Here is a 13,370-nt window from a genome sequence, read left to right on the forward strand (position 1 = left end):
CTCTGTATTCTTGCCACCTCTTCTTAGTATCTTCTGCTTCTGTTAGGTCCATACCATTTCTGTCCTTTATCGAGCCCATCTTTGAATGAAATATTCCCTTGGTATCTCTAATTTTCTTGAAGAGATCTCTAGTCTTTCCCATTCTGTTTTTTTCCTCTATTTCTTTGCATAGATCACTGAGGAAGGATTTCTTATCTCTTCTTGCTATTCCTTGGAACTCTGCATTCAGATCTTTCCTGTTCTCCTTTGCTTCTCACTTCTCTTCTTTTCACAGCTATTTGTATGGCCTCCCCAGACAGACATTTTGCTTTTCTGCATTTCTTTTCCATGGGGATGGTCTTGATCCCTGTCTCCTGTACAATGTCACAAACTTCTGTCCATAGTTTATCAGGCATTCTGTCTATCTGGTCTAGTCCCTTAAATGTATTTCTCACTTCCATTGTATAATCATTAGGGATTTGATATAGGTCATACTTGAGTGGTCTAGTGGTTTTCCCTACTTTCTTCATTTTAAGTCTGAACTTGGCCATAAGGAGCTCATGATCTGAGCCACAGTCAGCTCCCAGTCTTGTTTTTGCTGACTGTATAGAGCTTCTCCATCTTTGGCAGCAAAGAATATAATCAATCTGATTTAGGTGTTGACCATTTAGTGATGTCCATTTGTAGAGTCTTCTCTTGTGTTGTTGGAAGAGGGTGTTTGCTATGACCAGTGCATTTTCTTGCCAAAACTCTATTAGTCTTTGACCTGCTTCATTCCGTACTCCAAGGCCAAATTTGTCTGTTACTCCAGGTGTTTCTTGACTTCCTACTTTTGCATTCCAGGCCCCTATAATGAAAAGGATATCTTTTTTGGGTGTTAGTTCTAAAAGGTCTTGTAGGTCTTCATAGAACCATTCAACTTCAGCTTCTTCAGCGTTACTGGTTGGGGCATAGACTTGGATTACTGTGATATTGAATGGTTTGCCTTGGAAACAAACAGAGATCATTCTGTCATTTTTGAGATTGCATCCAAGTACTGCATTTCAGACTCTTTTGTTGACCATGATGGCTATTTCATTTCTTCTAAGGGATTCCTGCCCACAGTAGTAGATATAATGGTCATCTGAATTAAATTCACCCATTCTAGTCCATTTTTGTTTGCTGATTCCTAGAATGTTGATGTTCACTCTTGCCATCTCCTGTTTGACCACTTCCTATTTGCCTTCATTTATGGACCTAACATTCCAGGTTCCTATGCGATATTGCTCTTTACAGCATCAGACCTTATATATATATATATACACAATATTGCTCTTTACAGCATCGGACCTTACTTCTATCATCAGTCACATCCACAACTGGGTATTGTTTTTGCTTTGGCTCCATCCCTTCATTCTTTCTGGAGTTATTTCTCCACTGATCTCCAGTAGCATATTGGGCACCTACTGACCTGGGCAGTTCCTCTTTCAGTATCCTCTCATTTTGCCTTTTCATACCGTTCATGGGGTTCTCAAGGCAAGAATATTGAAGTGGTTTGCCATTCCCTTCTCCAGTGGACTACATTCTGTCAGATCTCTCCAACATGACCCACCTATCTTGGGTAGCCCCACAGGGCATGGCTTAGTTTCACTGAGTTAGACAAGGCTGTGGTCCTAGTGTGATTAGATTGACTAGTTTTCTGTGATTATGATTTCAGTGTGTCTGCCCTCTGATGCCCTCTTTCAACACCTGCCGTCTAACTTGGGTTTCTCTTACCTTGGACATAGGGTATCTCTTCACGGCTGCTCCATCAAAGCGCAGCTGCTGCTCCTTTCCTTGGACGAGGTGTATCTCCTCACCGCTGCTCCTCCTGACCTTGAACGTGGAGTAGCTCCTCTAGGCCCTCCTGCACCACTCAGCCACTGCTCCTTGGACGTTGGATTGCTCCTCTCAGCCACCGCCCCTGGCCTCGGGCACGGGGTGGCTCCTCCTGGCAGTGCTTGTGTGCCGTGACAGCCACCCGCACTCCTCATTTTGCCCCAAATAAAACTTAACTTGCAACTCTCAGGTTATTCATCTTTTTTAGTCAGCAGTATAATGAAGTAAATACTCTTCACTTAGTTTAGAAAATGAACTTCATTAGGAATATGTAAGAAATTTAAGGGAGGGGCCCACTTTTACTGAAAATATTGTATCAAACAGAGATGTGTATCCTTAAATGTAGAAGGAAAAGAGATACAAATAGTGTATGGCTACAACAGTATCTGATACATTTTTTAAAAAAATCAGACATTTCAAACAAAGTAATGAAACTGCCCGAAGGCAACATGTAAATTTCATTAGAATTTGGTAATGGGAACGTTTGGTTCAACATTTGCATTGCTCCAGTTTCCTCAGACTTCTAAAATGTTTGGCTATCATGTTTATATCTAAATCAGATTCCTCCTGAGTTCCAGCTCTCATTCCTTATTTTGTGTCCCAATCATTGAGGCAATTTGAAACTTGCTGGTGATGAAGCAATTACTCATCTCTCCCATCCATAAATTTTATGGTGTTTTTAGAATAATTGTCTGTTTGACTCTATAAAAACATGATCATCCTTATATATCCTTTAAACTTTTTCTTTATTACTATATATTACTTTAATCATATAGTTAATTTGTTTTATAAGCCGGTTCATTGCTCATTTTTATGAATGCTGTAAGTCTTAAACACATGATTATTTTTCTGATTATAGTGTTTATGTATACTGATATATTTCAAGTAAATAAAAAATAATAAAGGCCAAGATAAGTTAAAGTGTTCACAAAGTAAGAGGTACCTTGTGTTTTTTGTGATTTTTTTTGCCATGATTTAAGGTAATATCTATACAGTGCCAAGGGTACTAGACATTGGAATGGGAAAAGATAATGCAAAATATTTTATAATTTCAAACATTTTAATGCCATCTATTATACATGCTTCACTCAATCTGATTTTTAAAAGTCTTTCTCAATTTTATCTTATCAACTGGTTAAATCTGGTGATTGAGACTCAACTGGCACAGTCTCTGACTCTGACTCTGAAATGACAAGTGTTCTGGGTTGGATATAGGCTCAAAATCATTCCCAGTGCTAAGGCAGGAGGGGAGAAAGAACCAGATGTGGGTTTGAAGAAATTTTGTGTGCATGGCAGAAGATAATGAGTAACTCTCTAGATACATAGAATGAAATATCAATCCACATTAATGTAAAAACTGTGGGTTTTAAAAAATGCGATGGAAATGAAATTCTGAGCTTTTTCTGAAAAGATTAGAACAAGTTAATACCTTTTCCCTTTCTTGTTTCTGAAACTAAATTTTAAACCATAGTATCAGTGTCATGCATTTAATTTTTTAACACTTTATTATTCTTGAAATATCTCTAAAACTCTAAGGCACTAAAAGGATATATTATATTTAATTATGTTTATAATTTGAAAGGGCTTCCCTGGTGGCACAGTGGTAAATCATCATCCTACCAATGCAGGAGACACAAGAGATATGGGTCAGGAAGATACCCTGAAAAAGGATATGGCAACACTCCAGGAGTCTTGCCTGGAAAATCCCATGGACAGAGGAACCTGGTGGGCTCCAGTCCATGGTGTTGAAAAGAGTCAGACATGGTCAACCATGCCACACACGTGAATAATTTGAAAAGAACACAGAACCATAGACTGAGATAATTATATTTGTTCAAGGAAAGAAAATAGATATCTGGGTAGACTGGGATTTCTCTCACAGATAAAGATGAAGTAAAGATCATTTATTCACTTCATGCATTCATTTTCCTAAGTATTAATGCATTTATAAAACCTGGTCAGTTAATGTTGGCACATGAGTTGGTTTCATACAGGATGGAGGCTAGATTCTAGGGGTAGATGCTTTCATTACTTTGTCGTCTAACAGTGACTGGTGCTATCTTGCATAGACCAGCACTGTTACAGGAGATGAATGATGGGTCTCATATATTGTCAGTTCTTGAAGATACTTCTTAGGACTGCTTTTCTCATGCCCTGAGACAACAGATGCAACAGACGCAAATGATTTCAGAAAAATGATTACACAAGGCTGTTAAAGGGGATAGATATAATCAAGTTGCTAAGACTTAGTGTTTAATACCATCTATTAATTTAGTATATTTTTAGAATCCCCCAAATTTGAAAATTCCAGTTGAGAACTAAAATGGGATGATTTAGAGAGAAAATGATATAGTGTCTTGCCTCACTTTACTCTCTGATTCAACTAACCATCCAGAACATGAGCAGTGAAAGATTAGACATCACAAGATGCTAACTATTTAAAAAGTATGAAAAAATCTTAATTGAATGAACAGACCTCAGAGCAAAAAAAGCAAACTTCTGTCCATGGTAGTTGTACCGTTGCACCTTTTTGGTAACATAGGGTCAGCTTCGATGAGGGAAAGAACCTTGAAAACACATAGGTGAAATGAAACAACCAACACAATGGTAAGAGGGCATTTAGGTTTCCTTCTCTCTTATAAATAATAAGATCTTCCTATCCCTCTCCATCTATACCCTGGGAGTCTGGTTCACTGAAAAAAATAGTGGTAGTTTCTACAATGAGAGTGTTTTTAAAAGTCATTCTCAAGAATATAATAATCATATGCAATAAAGACATATGATTTACTTTTGCAGTGTACTCATTGTAAAGCTATATGAAACATAATGCCCTTGACATAGCACATACTGTATTAAGACTGAACTGTATTTCCTTCAGATTTGCATGTAAAGTAGTTTTGGAATATTTTCTAGACTTGGAAATGTGGCATAATTGTTTATCTCCAAGGAACTCTGGACTCAACATAGTGTGATAAGATAAAACATTTAACCAATAATTACCCAGCTATTTTTGCTTACCTGTGTATTTTTTGGACACAATGCCCCAATATATTCTCAGGCAACCTAAAAATAAAGGCTAATTTGTGCTAACTTACAACAGATCTTCATGGTGTCTGATCAGAATTTATATCAGACATTGAAATGTTAATTTAAATAGCTTTCTTTTCTATAAAAAGATAAAGGAAAAAGGAGGGTCAAAGACGAATATACAGAATGCATTGATATATATTTGTTTCTTTGTGTGTCAAGTGCACAGTCCAAGTTGGTTTCCATTTTAGGACATTCTGATGCTATGTGCCTATAAAGCATAACGTATCATGCAGTTTCCCATGGATATAATCCTTGCCTTTAAGGGTTTACAGCTTGAACATTCAGAACTATCCAAGCAGTACAATTCAGACATATGCAGCTTAGCAAGCTGACTGGTCAAAAAACTGGAGCTGAACTCTTAGTTAAATTCCTGTGTCAGCATTTTTGGGCACAGGCGAAAACAAGGATGATCTGTTCGATGCCTGTGACATAACCAATGTACTGCCAATGAAAGACAAATAGATTTCCACAGAGTTTTGTAATATTAAGCACTATTAAGCTGAATGAATAAAGAATTAGTAAGATATCAGCATCCCTCTACTTAACATGGTTTATTTTTTACATAACAAGTTGTAATAGAGATACTATTTATAGGGCTCCACCTTCCTTTCCAAATCTACTTATTTTGACTCTTGAAAAATGTCACTATAGACTATTTATTCATGCAGATCTTTTACTCCAAGCCCTTCAGGTTGTCTCCTCAGTTCAGTTCAGTTCAGTTCAGTCACTCAGTCGTGTCAGACTCTTTGTGACCGCATGAATTGCAGCATGCCAGGCCTCCCTGTCCATCACCAACTCCCGGAGTTCACCCAAACCCACGTCCATCGAGTCAGTGATGCCATCCAGCTATCTCATCCTCTGTTGTCCCCTTCTCCTCCTGCCCCCAATCCCTCCCAGCATCAGAGTCTTTTCCAATGAGTCAACTCTTTGCATGAGGTGGTCAAAGTAGTTTCAGCTTCAGCATCATTCCTTCCAAAGAAATCCCAGAGTTGATCTCCTTCAGAATGGACTGGTTGGATCTCCTCACAGGTTGTCTCCTAGAAGGTACCAAAATTTGTGTGTTCAGGAAATATATTAAGACTAGTCGTAAATACATAAACATGAGTTGATTGCCCCAAATATTTTGCTACAAAATGAATTTCTAAATTGTATATTGATTCATCTTCATATTTTTCTTTTCACACTAAAGTCTCTTATGCATATATGTGCTTGACAGAGCCTATGAGACATCCCTTTTCCTAGCAGCCAAAGGGTCTGGAGTGAGTTTATGGTATCCTCCTTGGGATTCTCACCTGTTAATGTGAGAAGGGTATTCTCTAAACATGTTGACAGCAGAGTGAGATGGAGGGAAGGAGAGTAGGGGAGAGAGAGAGGGAGAATGAGAGGGAGAGAAGCTAGGGGACAGAGAGATCTGTAATCTCTTATATTACAAATGACAAACTGGAGACAAGGACTCTCATTGAAATAAGTTTTTCTGATAGCTATGTTAGTGCTCTAGGATAATTTATATTATGGTTACTCTTTTTATTAGTTCTGCATTAGAGAGTTCTCATGATATTTCTATATGAATATGTAAGTAAATGGATCTGGACTTCATCAAACAAACTAATGCTGATTCTGTTTTCATGTCAAATTTATTTACATTGAGAAAATGTATTCTCTAGATGTGGAGAGAAGACTTAGAATGAGGAGATCAGAAATTCAGCCTCTTGGGTCAACATCAGAGAACAAAATGCAACACAGGAAAATTAATTCTGATGATGCTTTGCCAAAGCATCTGGGAAAGCTAGTCAAAGGGGAAATACTAAATATGTTTTCATAATTAACATATAGAGATTACTTCAATTTATTTTTATTCATTTATTTTTGCCTGTGCTTGGTCTTTGTAACTGCTCATGGGCTTTCTCTAGTTGCAGAGAGACTGAAGCTGCTCTCTGGCTGTGGTGCTTGGCCTTCTCATTGCCATGGCTTCTCCTGTTATGGAGCACTGGCTCTAGAGCAAACATGCTTCAGGAGTTTTGACACAAAGGTTTAGTTGCCCTGTGGCACGTGGGATCTTGGTTCCCAGACCAGGGATTGAATGCATGTCCCCTGAAGTGGCAGGTGGATTCTCAACCACTGGACCACCAAAGAAGTCCCTTAGTTTCTTAAAGAATTGCTCATTAATTAGGATCATATTTTCTCACTTCTATAGGAAAAAAAAAATAGAATTTAAGAAAATTTTAAATTGTAAAAAGTGAGATATATTAGATTGACATAAATTAAAAGTAATTTTTGAATACAAAACTATTTTTACCAACTAGAAGACACTATTGTATGTCATAAACATACGTATATGTTCATGTCTATTGTTTTTCTATATTTTCATAATTGTTTGCCATTAATATATATTGTTGTTTATGTAGTAGATATAAGAAAAACATTTTAAAAGTTATTGTGCTACACAAGTTGGCAAAGTTGTTTTTGTTTTTAAATTTTATTTATTTATTTTTGGCTGCGTTGGGTCTGCATGAGCTTTCTCTCAGTCCAGCAAGTGGGAGCTACTCTCTAGTTGTGGTGTGCAGGCTTCTCCTTGCAGTGGCTTCTCGTGTGAAGCACTGGCTCTGGTGCATACAGGCTTCAGTAGTTACGGCTCATAGGCTCAGGAGTTTCAACGCCAGGGCTCTAGATCGTGGCTGTAAGGACTCAGTTGCTCCACGGCATGTGGGATCTTCCTGTATCAGGGATTGAACGCATGTCTCCTGCGTTAGGCAGGCAGAGTCTTTACCACTGAGCCACCAGGGAAGTCTCAGGCAAAGCTGTTTTAAAAGAAGTTCATGTTGATATATGGCAAAACCAATGCAATATTGTAAAGTAATTAACCTCCAGTTAAAATAAATAAATTTATATTTTAAAAAAGTGAAAGAAGTATAAAGAAAAAAATAAAAGAAGTTCATTTGCGACTTCACATTAACTGTTAAGGGAAATGTAAGATATGATACATTGATGCAGACAGTTTCATTAATTTATTTTTGCCAACAAACTAGTCTTTTTTTATATGTTATAAACCATAATAAACATAGTAACAAGTGCTTCAGTGTATTATGTGTCTAAATTTACTCTCACTTTATTTTTATCCTAATATTTTAAAATAGAATTATATTTTTGGTCATTAATGGTTCTCTCTAAATGTTGGTTAAAGTCATAAAAAGTATTTAATATCACTTTAAAAATAGAAGTATGACTGAGAAAAAGTCAATTTAATGTCTTTTTAGAATGACTGTGTTTTTGATGTTTTAGTGTCCTTCTCAAATCATTATTCATGATCACATTTCCTCTTTTGTCTGACCCTTCAAACTTTTTTTCCTAATGCCCACAATTACTGTTGCATTAGAAACATAGGTGTAAGAATCACCATAATTATTTGGCACTTTGTATGGTGTCAAGAACCTTGAAAATAACTACAGGTTAATATGACAGGCTGAACATCACATTTTCCTTGTCCTCCTTGTTAGGGATTTAGAGAACTTGTGAATAGCTTCCCCGCAGGAGTCTTTAAACAGGAAGGACAGAAAAAAGCAGGCATTTCTGATAAACACATATGAGTAGGATACCGTTTGAGAATGTGTCAACGAGTTTTCTATCAGCTTGCTAAGAATTGCACAAGTTTACCTCCTCCCTTCCACCATTCTCCAAGTTTTCATCCCCACCACAGATACAACCGAAGCATCATCACAAGCCTGGGCCTAGTAGAGCAAATATTCCTTACTGCAAGGAAGAGGATGAAGCAGGATTCCTGCAGGTAGACTGGCTGCCTAAAGAATTGAGTGCAAAAGTAGCTGAGCCACAAGAAAATATATATCCTCTCACATTTGATGTCATTCTGAATATTTTGTATGAAGTCCTCATTCCTCTCTTAACCAGGGAAACTTGAAGAATTGATTCCTTTGAAATTGATACTACTGAGATAGGTGTTTCTGTAACAAAAGCAAGGCACAAAGCCACTGTGAATTCTTCATGTTGGGATTACAAAGGAAGGGCTTCCCGTCTACATTCATTTTGTTATTCAAATACTGTTTTGGACAAATCTTTCTCCTCTCCTGCAGTTCATGCCTCTCCAGGTGAAGGCAAGAACAAACTATAAAGCCTTGTCTTGGCACCTGAGGTGTTCAATCGTGGTAAGACAGCTTCTTTAGAGTTGTGAAAATGTGTTTCTAAAATAAATACCTGTGTGTCCTTCTGTGTCCTTTTAGAGTATGAATTTTGCTTTTTCCATCTCATAATATGCCAATTTGCATATGTTTTAAATTAGGCTAAACGTGTTGTTGTTTTTTTTTAATGTAGTGCTGTTTTATTGCAAATGGATTTTTATTTTTCCTATTTTCTTCTGCCTTTGAGAGATTTCCTTCTCAGGAGTTTGCAAGGGAAGTGCAGACTTCTATGGGGAGCTTCCCAGCTCTGTTCTCTAGGGCAGAAATATCACCAGGGACCAGAAGAGCTCAGGTTTCCTAGAGGAGGGTGACAATGCTCCTACCATGAAAAACATGTACAACCCAGCAACCACCCCAAATATGTTCTCTGAACAGACTTTGACTTCTCACTTTGATATAATTCCTGTAAGCCTACAATGTACTAGGTAAAATGCAACATGCTGGGGTTTAAAAGGAAAAAAATAATTAAAATATAGTCTTTGTATTTAGAGAGCTCATGTCTAAATACATGAGATACAGAAAAGCAAATTAACTATCACAAGTCAATAAGATAAATGTTACCATGATGGAAACAGAGAAAAAAAGTTGTGGCTTAAAAAGTACTGATCTTAATACACAAAAATGTTTATTAATTTATCATAAATCTTGTGTGTGTGTTTGTGTGTGTGTGTGCGCACGCGTGCGCACATGTGCTTAGTTGCTGAGTCGTGTCTGACTCTGCAGTCCTAGGGACTGTAGCCTTGCAGTCACCTCTGCCCATGGAATTTTCTAGGTAAGAATACTGGAGTAGGTTGCCATTTCCTACTCCAAGGGGCCTATCTTCCCAGCTGAGGGACTGAACCCACCTCTCTTGGCAGCTAGATTTTTTTTTTTTTTTTTTACCAGTAGCACCACCTAGCCTTTACTTATATTGGTGCTTGATTTGAATGGATTCATCTAATTTCTTACCAGTAATTTCATATGTCATTAGCTCTAGGTAACATTCAGTCAGTTCAAACCACAGTTCTATTTCAACAAAAAAGTCAAACTGATGCTTGTTACCCATGCCCATCCAAATAGGATTTAGACTGACGGAATGAACTTTGCCACATTGTCTTGACTATGCTTTTCAAAGGATCCACTGTTTTGCTTACCTAAGGGCAAAGGCATAGATGGCATAGGCAATGAATGGGAAGATTTTCATTAATCTGCATCTTTCTAGGGCAAATGGTAAATAATATAATTTATCAATAACAGCAAAAAGTAGAGAAGAAAAATGACAAAGGTATTTTAATTAATATGAAAACAAAGACATGTGAAGGAGAAAGAAAATTAAAGTTTAAACTGGAAGAGAAGTAATTTAAATTTGAGAAATTGAATTCAAAAGTGTTTTTTTTTTACAGCAAGCTTCCTCTATTCCTCTAAGAACATAAAAGTAACCAAAACCAACCCTTCTGAAAGCTGATGAGAATCAAGAAGCCAATTAAAAAACAAAGTCAAACATTAAAAGAGAAAGCAATTTGGACACAACTAAATAGAAGAGTCAAGCAATTAATAGTTTTGATAACAAAAGGAAGACTAACAGAGGGGAAAGTCGAATAAGTTAAACTTTAAATAACTTCATAAACAAAAGCCAAGTTTTAATTCTGTGGCAGGAAAGTCATTGGTTTTTACAAGATGTCCTTGAAAAATATTTAGCGATCATGCTACTTATTATTTCTGAAAACTAGTGTGGGGAAGTTGTTTGTGCTTTTAGTTGGCTTCTAAAAGGGTAAAGTTATCTTTCTCACTGAAATATAAGCTCTAAGAAGACAAAGATTCTTCTGCTTCACTCACTGCTATAGCCACGATTTTTCAGTAGTTTTTATCATATTCTAGGCACTGTGAAAAATTCTTCAAGAGATGAGAATATCAGACCACCTTTCCCATCTCCTAAGAAATCTGTATGCAGGTCAAGGAGCAACAGTTAGAACCAGACATAGAACAATGGACTGGTTCCAAATTGGGAAAGTAGTAAGATGAGGCTGTACCTTGTCACCCTGCTTATTTAACTTATATGCAGAGTACATCATGTGAAATGCTCTGCTGGATGAAGCACAAGCTGGAATCAAGATTGCCTGGAGAAATATCAATAACCTCAGATATGCAGATGACACCACCCCTTATGGTAGAAAACAAAGAAGAACAAAAGGATCTCTTGATGAATGTGAAAGAGGAGAGTGAAAAATTTGGCTTAAAACTCAACTTTCAGAAAACTAAGCTTATGGCATCTGGTCCCATCACTTCATGGCAAATCGATGTGGAAACAATGGAAACAGTGACAGACTTTATTTTCTTGGGCTCCAAAATCACTGCAGATGGTGACTGTAGCCTTAAACTTAAAAGATGCTTTTTCTTTGGAAGAAAAGCTATGACCAACTTAGCATATTAAAAAGCAGAGACATTTCTTCACCAACAGAGGTTCATCTAGTAAAAGCTATGGTTTTTCCAGTAGTCATGTATGGATGTGAGAGTTGGATCATAAAGAAAGCTGAGAACCGAAGAATTGACGCTTTTGAACTGTGGTGTTGGAGAAGACTCTTGAGAGGCCCTTGGACTGCAAGGAGTGCCAATCAGTCCATTGTAAAGGAAATCAGTCCTGAATATTCATTGGAAGGACTGATGTTCAAGCTGAAGCTCTAATACTTTGGCCACCTGATGCAAAGAACTGACTCATTGGAAAACACCTTGATGCTGGGAAAGACTGAAGGCAGGAGAAGAAGGGGACAACAGAGGAAGAGATGGTTGGATGTCATCACTGATTCCATGAACACAAGATTGAGCTAGCTCTGGGAATAGGTGGTGGTGGGGAAGACTGGCGTGCTTCAGTCCACGTGGTCGCAAAGAGTCAGACATGAGTGAGTGACTGAACTGAACTGAAGGCACTGAGATATATTTTTAGAATTAATATTGATGAACTTGTGGCAAAACAATTTATTGGAATATCCATGTATGTTTTATTCTACTTCAGATATATAGAAGGATACTTGTAAGGAAATTAAAAGTGAAATTTATTTCAGTCTCTCAATCAACTCCTGCTTTCATCCCAAAAGAAAAGACTGATTTAGGCATAGTAAAAAATTAAATAGTTTTGTTGAATAAAACCTAAACTTTTAAAGGAAAAACAGTACATTTTTCATAATAAGGTAGAGATTCTAGGTCTTGCAGCTAAAGAATAATGGGACTTTTTATTAGCTTCCCTCAATACATGGACATTTTGATGAAGACAGGGAAGAACACAGGATTTAGAATATGACTAGAAGTGTAGATCCTTGTTTGTCTCCCAGTAGGAGCCTCTAAAAAGTAACAAAGTCTCAGAAAGGAATAGATCTGTGGTTCCCATTAGCTGAAGGGTAAATCCCACGAACTTCCAGATGTTCAAGCTGGTTTTAGAAAAGGCAGAGGAACCCGAGATCAAATTGCCAACATCCGCTGGATCATGGAAAAAGCAAGAGAGTTCCAGAAAAACATCTCTTTCTGCTTTATTGACTGTGCCAAAGCCTTTGACAGTGTGGATCACAATAAACTGTGGAAAATTCTGAGAGAGATGGGAATACCAGACCCCCTGACCTGCCTCTTGAGAAACCTATATGCAGGTCAGGAAACAACAGTTAGAACTGGACATGGAACAACAGACTGTTTCCAAATAGGAAAAGGAGTACGTCAAGGCTGTATATTGTCACCCTGCTTATTTAACTTCTATGCAGAGTACATCATGAGAAACGCTGGACTGGAAGAAACACAAGCTGGAATCAAGATTGCTGGGAGAAATATCAATAACCTCAGCTATGCAGATGACACCACCCTTATGGCAGAAAGTGAAGAGGAACTAAAAAGCCTCTTGATGAAAGTGAAAGAGGAGAGTGAAAAAGTTGGCTTAAAGCTCACCATTCAGAAAACGAAGATCATGGCATCTGGTCCCATCACTTCATGGGAAATCGATGGGGAAACAGTGGAAACCATGTCAGACTTTATTTTTTTGGGCTCCAAATTCACTGTAGATGGTGACTGCAGCCATGAAATTAAAAGATGCTTACTCCTTGGAAGGAAAGTTATGACCAACCTAGATAGCGTATTGAAAAGCAGAGACATTACGTTGCCAACAAAGGTGTGTCTAGTCAAGGCTATGGTTTTTCCAGTGGTCATGTATGGATGTGGGAGTTGGACTGTGCTGAGTGCTGAAGAATTGATGCTTTTGAACTGTGGTGTTGGAGAAGACTCTTGAGAGTCCCTTGG

This window comes from Budorcas taxicolor, chromosome 12 (genome assembly GCF_023091745.1).
Source record: "Budorcas taxicolor isolate Tak-1 chromosome 12, Takin1.1, whole genome shotgun sequence".
In the NCBI taxonomy this organism is placed as follows: Eukaryota; Metazoa; Chordata; class Mammalia; order Artiodactyla; family Bovidae; genus Budorcas; species Budorcas taxicolor.